We start from the raw sequence: 10,009 nt of genomic DNA, 5'->3' as shown, positions 1-10,009 counted from the left end.
ACGTGTTTCTTAACTTCCTACTTTTGTTTTCCAATCCCCTATGATGAAAAGGACATCTTTGCGGTGTTAGTTCTAGAAGGTCTTGTAGGTCTTCATAGAGCTGTTCAACTTCAGCTTCTTCAGCATTACTGGTTGGGGCATAGACTTGGATTACTGTGATATTGAATGGTTTGCCTTGGAAACAAACAGAGATCATTCTGTCGTTTTTGAGATTGCATCCAAGTACTGCATTTTGGACTCTTTTGTTGACTGTGATGGCTACTCAATTTCTTCTAAGGGATTCTTGCCCACAGTAGTATATATAATGGTCATCTGAGTTAAATTCACCCATTCCAGTCCATTTTAGTTCTCTGATTCCTTAAATGTTGATGTTCACTCTTGCCATTCCCAGTTTGACCACTTTCAATTTGCCTTGATTCATAGACCTAACATTCCAGGTTCCTATGCAATATTGCTTTTTACAGCATCGGACTTTGCTTCTGTCACCAGTCACATCCTCAACTGGGTATTGTTTTTGCTTTGACTCCATCTCTTCATTCTTTCTGAAGTTATTTCTCCACTGATCTCCAATAGCATACTGGGTACCTACCGACCTGGGCAGTTCATCTTTCAGTGTCCTATCTTGTTGCTTTTTCATACTGTTCTTGGGGTTCTTAAGGCAAGAATACTCAAATAGTTTGCCATTCTCTTCTACAGTGGGCCACATTTTGTCAGAACTCTTCACCATGACCCGTCCATCTTGGGTGGCCCTACATGGCATGGCTTGTAGTTTCATTGAGTTAGACAAGGTTGTGTTCCATGTGACCAGATTGGTTAGTTTTCTGTGATTGTGGTTTTCAGTCTGTCTGCCCTCTAATGGAGAAGGAAAAGAGGCTTATGGAAGCTTCCTAATGGGAGAGAATGACTGAGGGGTAAACTGGGTCTTGTTCTGATGGGCGGGATCATGCTCAGTAGATCTTTAATCCAATTTTCTATTGATGGGTGGAGCAGTGTTCCCTCCCTGCTATTTACCTGGGGCCAAACTATGGTGTAGGTAATGAAGATAATGGCGACCTCCTTCAAAAGATCCCATGCATGTACTACTACAGTCCCTGCCCCCAACCCTGCTGCAGGCCACCACCGACCCATGCCTCTTCTGGAGATTCCTGGACACTCCTGGGCAAGTCTGGGTCAGCCTTTTGTGGAGTCACTGCTCCTTTCTCCTGGGTCCTGGTACTCACAAATTTCTGTTTTCTGTACTGAATACTAATTTCCTTGAGGAGAGAGAGACTCTATCTTATGTTTGTATCAAGTACTTAGCTCTTGGTTTTTCAGTAGTAGGTGCTCAATTAATATCTGCTAAATAGAAATAGAAGAATATAGGGATATAGACAACATTAAAAGGCAGTCTGGTTTCTATTCCCAAATAGAAAATTTTTTGTCATGTGGTCTTGGAAAATGAACTTTTTATTTTCCTCTTCTAGAAGATGGAGTGAATATTTCCTGTTCTTCCTATCTCAGTGGCTTCTTATGAAACTCACATGTAAAAATAAATATGAAATTTAGAGCTATGTATTGCTCTGATGTGTTCATCTTGTTTTTCAAATATAAACTACTTTGGAAGCTTAATAAAAAAATATAAAAGGAAAATGACAGAGGATAAAATGTGAACTGTGCCCTCAAAATTAAAATAAATGCCTTTTAGTGTGTTTTGCCTTTAGAATGCTGACACTTTCCTCCAGTTGTTCAAACAAATTGTTTAAATGAACATATTGTAAATGTTACAGGGGTTTTTCTAAAAAAGAGAAAGAAGGAAATGTAGACATTGCTTCCCATTTCCAAATGCTTCCTGTAGTCCAAGTGGTGTCAGCATTCCCTTTGTTCTTGTTTTAGTCAATTCTACTTAAAAAGAAATCGTTTAGAGATAAGTGGAAAGCACAAAAGGGAAATCACTGGGACAACTTCGCCCATTTAGTTTCAGACTCATTGCCAGAGAATGTGAAGGCTTATAGTCACATGAGAAGGTAAGTTTAAAACTTACCTTTCTAATACTTAACTTTCTATAAATGTTCATTTTCCAAGATCACATGACAAAAAATTTTCTATTTAGTAATAGAAATCAGGCTGCCTTTTAATGATGTCTATATTCCTGTATTCTTCTATTTCCATTTAGCAGATATTAAGTGAGCACCTACCACTGAAAAACCAAGAGCTAAATACTTATCATTTCTATTTTGTTAACTAAGGTAACCAAATGCCTTTGGGTGTTTTTTTTTGTTGTTGTTGTTTGTTTTTTGAATGTGAGGAAACAAACTACAGGAGTTTAATGAAACCAGGGAGATGTAGCACCTTGGGAGAAAGGAATTTGGTATTAAAATCTCAGGTTTTTAATAGGTAGAGTTCCCAGGAGTACGAAAAAAGTGAGGTTTATGTGGAGTAAGGCTGACCAAGTGTACCTGATCAAAGTTAAGTTTCATGAGCAATCCAGGTGAGATATTTTCTGATTATGCTTTAATCATATGTTTTTTCTGGGACATTGTAATACTCTTTTCAGCTATCCCCAAACCTCTTATTATCCTCCCACTTCTCAAATCAACCCATGATTGCCTCCATTTTGTTTTCACTTTTCTTATGTTGTTCTCCTTTACTCCTTTTGCTTCTTACATGTGTGCCCTAAGTGTTTACAGATAATACATATGTGACTGTGTATATGAATATATTTATCTATATAAATGATGAAGTACAACTTGTAACCACTGAATATATGTTTTGAAATAAATAAATGAAAGTAGCATCCAATAATATTTTGCAATTGGATGAATAGTCCTTGTCATTTCTGTTTTCAACTTCATGATTTACATTTTTACAAATTAGTAATTTATTCATTCATTCATCAAGTATTGACAAATTACCTACTATGACCCTGATGCTGGGAATATACTGCTGATCTCACAAAGCTAGCACATTTTACACGAGTATATATATATAAATAAACCAATAACATAACCTCAGGTAGTGGCGAGTATGGCCAAAAAGTTGATTTGGTTTTTTTCATAAGAAGTTACAATATAATGAAGGAACTAAAACAGTGACTGGCATTGTGATAGTGACTGGCAATCACTTTCTCAGGCTGTGTTGGTGTCTAATTGACATCGGGTGGTGAGGGAAGCACTTTCAGAGGTGGTGACACTTTAGTTATGAATAATAAGCTGGTGTGACGGAGAAGGCAATGGCACCCTGCTCCAGCACTCTTGCCTGGAAAATCGCATGGACGGAGGAGCCTGGTAGGCTGCAGTCCATGGGGTCGCTAAGAGTCAGCACGACTGAGCGTCTTCACTTTCACTTTCCACTTTCATGCATTGAAGAAGGAAATGGCAACCCAATCCAGTATTCTTGCCTGGAGAATCCCAGGGACAGTGGAGCCTGGTGGACTGCCGTCTATGGGGTCGCACAGAGTTGGACAGAACTAAAGCGACTTAGCAGCAGCAGCAGCAGTGACAGAAGAGCATTCCTGACAGAGAAAATAGCGCGTTAGTACTGAGGTGGGATGACTGTGAGCTTTCAACTTAATGAGTTAACTGATGTTTGATGCCTTCAATAATATATCAAAATAGAGCATGTCATAGTGTCAATCTGTATACTCACTATCCCTCAGGGATTATTCAACTCATTCATTCATTTAGGACATACTTATTGAGCACATAATGTGTGTTAGGTACTAGTTATAGGCACTCGGTCATCATCAGGAGCAAAACAAAAATACTTGCTGCATAGAGCTTACAGTCTAGAGGAGGGAAACAAGCAATAAATGACAATTCACTAAATGATATTGTATATTAAAAGGAAATGCATGCTTTGAAATATAGAAATAGTAGGTGTGGTGTGTGTGTGTGTGCATGAGTGTGTGTGTGAGTGATTGGTACAGGTTGCAGTTCTAAATAGAGTGGACATAGTGTAGGTCTTATTGAGAAGGAGATGTTTGAGAACCCAAGAGAGTAAGTCAGGTACTGAATCAGACCTTAGAGAGGGATTAGTTATTGTGTAATATATAGGAAAACAGTTTTTAGATTGACAATATCTTCATACACTCCAAAAGTTCAAATTCCAAATATATAACATATGGCAATTAGACCATAAAAATGCATGGGATGCATTATACAATTCTCTAACTTCACAAAATGAAATGGTCTGGAAATGAGGACGAGTATTCAGTGCTAAGCCAAAATATTTCTCTGGTGACATAAGAATTAGGGAGCCAAGAACCACATCACCCACTCCAGATTTCTGGCTTCCTCCCAAGAGTCTAAACATTTGTTTCCTGAGAAATACCACTTGAATAATTTCTTGGCCTCTGGACAGGATATCACAAAGCTAAAACTATATTGCCTTATTTTGTGAGGTTAAATTAGGACTTTTACATTTTTTAAATTTATGTTTTGTGCACTGTGGTTATACAGCTATATTTTGGATGATATTGGCAATTGCTTAATATTATTCTGAGAGCTAAAATCTTAGGTAAGAAGCAGATACTTTAGACTCCATGTAAATTCAAGAGTTTTAGAGTGTAAAACATAAAAAGAGAAACTCAAATCCAGGCAGGCCTTACCAAAATTCTGAAGCAAGGCATTTACCTAGAGTAACAGAAAATAGGTCATGGGATATAAGAGATGTGTTCTGAGGGGAATGTTGAAGGAACAGTGTTCATCAATTCAGAGAAGAGAGGCCTAATGGATAATTTAATAATTATCTTAAAATATCAGTTACTTAGATGCAGAGGATAGTCAATGGTCTCTTTATTCTTAGATGGTTAAATAAACTTAAGAAAACATGGAAGATTTTTGTTAGACCCTTAAGGAGGAAACTTGATTGTGAAATATTGGAAATGGATCCTGAGGAAAGTTGTGGAATCTTCTCTCTAAAGAGTTTTATAAATAGGAGAAAGTCTCATCTGTCTATGATGGTTTGAGTGTAGCAGCAAGACCTAGTGACTTCAAGGATTCTTCTGTAGTACTACATTTGGTGCTGTAGCTCTTTTGGAATCATGTTGTCTTCAAATAATATTGGAGTGTACTGGCATGATTTGCATTTAAACTATTGGTTAAGTGATTTAAAAAAAATCTTCTGTAAGCAAATTGAGATCTTTAATAGTTTCCTCTCATTTCAAAACATAATGATGGTCTGAATAATATTTCAGTGTGTTTCTTTACAGTGTCAGTAATAATTATTTCATTGGTGGTGATTAGTATTAATATCACTCATTAGAAGGAGGGAAAATAATGTAAACTATGCCAGTCCACACAAGTTCTGTTACCTTAAGCATTTTGTAAAACTAAACAGTATTTATTTGAATAATTTCCTTTCCACAGATATCACCAAGAGGTTACCATATTTAATATCTTTTGTCTATAAGTTCATTTGCTTTTAACTCATAGTACTCTTCTTTCATAGGCCTTGTGGAAACAATTCACAAGAAGTGACTGTATCTCAAACATTTTAATTTTCTTAAAATTTATAGTAAAATTGTATAAAGTAAATGTATTTGTAACAAAGCAAATTTTATTTTAAAGAATTTTTGGATAATAATTAGAGCTGAATATGACTTTGTAGGTCATCAAGCTTATTTTACTGTTCAAGAAATGGAGGTCCTGAGAAAATAAATTTGTATCCAATGTAACAATGGTAGAATTAGGGCCAAAACTCAGGCTCCCTAACTCACGGTCTAGTGCTCTTAATACACATCACTAAATCTTTCTTTATTTTGGTGGTTGTTTGGGGACGTCCCATGAGTGTGTGTATGTCTGTGAGTGATAAGAACCTGTAGGTCCACAGAAGTTTGACAGGCTTATGAGAGAGAGAGAATTTAGAAGAACATATTCTTTAAAAATGAAGGACACAGGAAGAGTGCCATGGCAGAGGGAGACTCATATAGAAGATATTTCTTATGATTTTAGAAATGACCTTTTTCTTTTGAGTCTCATAATGGGCTAAGGAGGAGAAGGGAGAGATACTGATTTACCATGCAGGGAAATAAAAGAAATTTGCTATCATAGGAATTTGACTCATTAAATATCACAGATGATAGCTAAGAAATTAAATGTGGCATATATTGGCAACAACAAATCTCACCAAGCCTTATGAGAAAGAATGTTCACAGCTATTGAATTTTTTTCTAAGGTGTCCATAGTAAGGGAGCATCTATGTAGCTTGGAATTAGAATCTGTGTCATTAAGTATTTGGATAACATAGCAGATGAAAATTGTCAAATAGTGTGTCACTCTAAAAGACTCATGGTAATGTGGAAGGCCAATGAAAAGAAAAAGCATATGGCCCAAATTTACACACAGTCAAGCTACCTTGTTCTAAATAAAAACTATGTTTGCTGGACCCATCTCAATTTCTCCCTCCCTAGACAACTCAAGTCCTCCTTCATATTTTTCTTGTGTGCCAGAGAGGGTGGGTCAGAGGGAAGATAGGGAATACTTCCAATAATCCAAGGAGAAGATAGTGACATTTCCTGTTTATCATTTATCTCCTATTTCTCATTTAAAACTCCACGCAGACATCATCCCCTCACTGAAACTCACTGCCTGGATTTCCATAGACCCATATGGAAAAAAATGCTTCTGTCTATCAGTTAGTATTTAGTGGACTGCATTCCATTTGTCTTTTCACCTCTCTACCTTTCCTGGACTAGACTATCAGCTTCTTGAGGGAAGGAAATATATCTTTATGCTTTTCTCCTAATTTCGGTTTTTCAACCTTTAGGAAGAAGTGGAAATGATAGCTGCTTTTTCACACTGGCTTCCTTACAATCCTTTATTCTATCTTTTGGGTCTCAGAGATTCTGTAGCCCACTCTGGCGTATGGAATTGATAAACTAAGGAAGGAATCTGGTTATTGTTATTTAATGTTTGGGAACTTATAATTATCTATGAATATTATATCTTGAGACACTCTTTGCTACATTTTCTCCAAAAGAGGGGCCTCTTTTGTATCACTAGTGGAACTTAAAAGATTTCTATTAAGCATTTACAGAAAATTGTCCCTCTTACTTAAAAAAAAAAAAAAAAAATACAGACAGCTTAGGCATAATTGCCAAGTGTGGGAATGAGGTCTTTGATGGTTTAGCAATTCTTGCTCTCCAATCTCCTTCCATTTTCATATTTTCTTATTATGTTTATCGTCCATCTTCTAGGATTTTTTTTTAATTTTGTTCATATGTGCATCTATATGTATACCTTCATTCCTTACAAATCACTAAAATTAGCAGTCCTAGTCTCTACTTTGCAAAATACTCAAGATAAGAATGAGTCATACTGTGCAAATGTGAAATATTTAACACATACCTGCTTCTTTCCCATATGGGACTTCTAACCCCAATAGGTGGCAAGGGGTAAATCTTGACAAGTAAGTGGACAGATAGAGCTTTGTTTTATTCAACCCCTGCCCAACCTTCTGATCAAAATCTATCACCCAATTCACACATAGGCTTACTGTGTGCCAAGCACATAGTAGATGCTTTATATGTATTCATTTAATTATTTCTACAATTCTGTGAAGGGCTTCCCTGATTGCTCAGTTGGTAAAGAATCAACCTGCAATGCAGGAGACCCCAGTTTGATTCCTGGGTCAGGAAGATCTGCTGGAGAAGGGATAGCCTACCCACTCCAGTATTCTTGGGCTTCCATTGTAGCTCAGCTGGTAAAGAATCCCCCTGCAATGTGGGAGACCTGGATTCGATACCTAGGTTGGGAAGATTCCCCTGGAGAAGGGAAAGGCTACCCACTCCAGTATTCTGGCCTGGAGAATTCCATGGACTACAGTTCATTGGGTCGCAAAGAATTGGACACAACTGGGTGACTTTCACTTTCACAATTCTGCGAAGTGAGACCTATTCCTATCTCCATTTTAAAGATGAGGAAAGTAAGGCATGAAGATGTTTTAGTACATTCTCTAGAGTTACACAACTAGTAAGTAATGGTGCTGAAATTCAAACCCGGGCAGTATGACTCCCAAATTAATGTTCTCAGACACTATACGAAGATCTGAAGCTGTCGTGATTAATTTTCTAGGTATATCTGCATTTCTCTTAGCTAATCTATGTCTTCTTCTAAATGTGTGTCACATATATATGCTAGAAAGCAGCTCAGAACCAAGGAAGATGGTATATAATTTGCTCTCAACATTTAAATACATAAGGATTAATGGGAATCTACCACAGAGATCAGTTGAAACTAGTAGTAACAGAAAGTCAGCACAACAATCCAGTGATACAGAATGAAATATTTTTTAAAAAATATTTTTAACAGCTTCAGTTCAGTTCTGTTCAGTTCAGTCACTCAGTCGTGTCTGACTCTTCGCGACCCCATGAATCGCAGCACGCCAAGCCTCCCTGTCCATCACCAACTCCCAGAGTTCACTCAGACTCACGTCCATCGAGTCAGTGATGCCATCCAGCCATCTCATCCTCTGTCGTCCTCTTCTCCTCTTGCCCCCAATCCCTCCCAGCATCAGAGTCTTTTCCAATGAGTCAATTCTTCGCATGAGGTGGCCAAAGTACTGGAGTTTCAGCTTCAGCATAGTTCCCTCCAAAGAAATCCCAGGACTGATCTCCTTCAGAATGGACTGGTTGGATCTCCTTGCAGTCCAACGGACTCTCAAGAGTCTTCTCCAACACCACAGTTCAAAAGCATCAATTCTTCGGCGCTCAGCCTTCTTCACAGTCCAACTCTCACATCCATACATGACCACAGGAAAAACCATAGCCTTGACTAGACAGACCTTTGTTGGCAAAGTAATGTCTCTGCTTTTGAATATGCTATCTATGTTGGTCATAACTTTCCTTCCAAGGAGTAAGTGTCTTTTAGTTTCATGGCTACAATCACCATCCGCAGAGACCCTGGAGCCCCAAAAAATAAAGTCTGACACTGTTTCCACTGTTTCCCCATCTATTTCCCATGAAGTGATGGGACTGGACGCCATGATCTTCATTTTCTGAATGTTCAGCTTTAAGCCCACTTTTTCACTCTCCACTTTGACTTTCATCAAGAGGCTTTTTAGTTCCTCTTCACTTTCTGCCATAAGGGTGGTGTCATCTGCATATCTGAGGTTATTGATATTTCTCTCGGCAATCTTGATTCCAGCTTGTGTTTCTTCCAGTCCAGCGTTTCTCATGATGTACTCTGCATAAAAGTTAAATAAGCAGGGTGACAATATACAGCCTTGACGTACTCCTTTTCCTATTTGGAACCAGTCTGTTTTTCCATGTCCAGTTCTCACTGTTGCTTCCTGACCTGCGTACAGATTTCTCAAGAGGCAGGTCAGGTGGTCTGGTATTCCCATCTCTTTCAGAATTTTCCACAGTTTATTGTGATCCACATAGTCAAAGGCTTTGGCATAGTCAATAAAGCAGAAATAGATGTTTTTCTGGAACTCTCTTGCTTTTTCCATGATCCAGCGGATGTTGACAATTTGATCTCTGGTTCCTCTGCCTTTTCTAAAAGCAGCTTGAACGTCAGGAAGTTCACGGTTCATGTATTGCTGAAGCCTGGATTGGAGAATTTTGAGCATTACTTTACTAGCATGTGAGATGAGTGCACTAGTGAAGTATAATTGATATGGAAAGAACTGTACATATTTACTGTGTATAATTTGATGAATTTTGAGGATTTTTTTTTAAAGGTATCTCTTGAGTCCTGAAATTATGAGTCTTTGAACAACTTTATCTTCAGGGAAATTTTCATTTGTTGCCCCCTAGTTGTCATAAGAGCACAAAAATTTTTCATTGGTCTTCAAACTTAAATAGGAAAGAAGGGAATTGAGGTGTCTAAAAGTAAGAAAGTTTCATATTTTAATGTGATAATGCCACTAGCCAGGGAAGGAAAATTTCTAGAAAAGAGCTTTGTAAGAATGAGTCTTATAAAGTGAGTAAGACTGTGGCTTTTAGAAGCTTAGTGATTAGCAGTGGAGTGTTAATAATGCTGAAACTTTGACTATTTAAAATAGAATAAGTTAAAAGAAAGAGGACTGA

General features: G+C 37.6%; 1 protein-coding gene across 4 annotated transcripts in view; it reads left to right on the top strand.

Annotated features, from left to right (window-relative positions):
* Nucleotides 1-1,927: 1,927 nt before the first annotated feature.
* The window catches only part of IL13RA2 (interleukin 13 receptor subunit alpha 2), an 83,267-nt gene continuing 75,185 nt past the window's right edge, over nucleotides 1,928-10,009 (top strand). For 2 of the 4 annotated variants that reach the window (XM_061409545.1, XM_061409541.1), the window contains exon 1: nucleotides 3,207-3,521. The gene's annotated coding sequence lies outside the window, so the exon portion shown is untranslated. Of the gene's footprint in view, nucleotides 2,004-3,206; nucleotides 3,522-10,009 lie in introns of those variants that run through there. The other 2 variants (XM_061409543.1, XM_061409546.1) reach the window with 2 other exon arrangements.

This window comes from Bos javanicus, chromosome X (genome assembly GCF_032452875.1).
Source record: "Bos javanicus breed banteng chromosome X, ARS-OSU_banteng_1.0, whole genome shotgun sequence".
Taxonomy (NCBI): Eukaryota; Metazoa; Chordata; class Mammalia; order Artiodactyla; family Bovidae; genus Bos; species Bos javanicus.
This window is presented reverse-complemented; position numbering and strand designations above follow the sequence as displayed.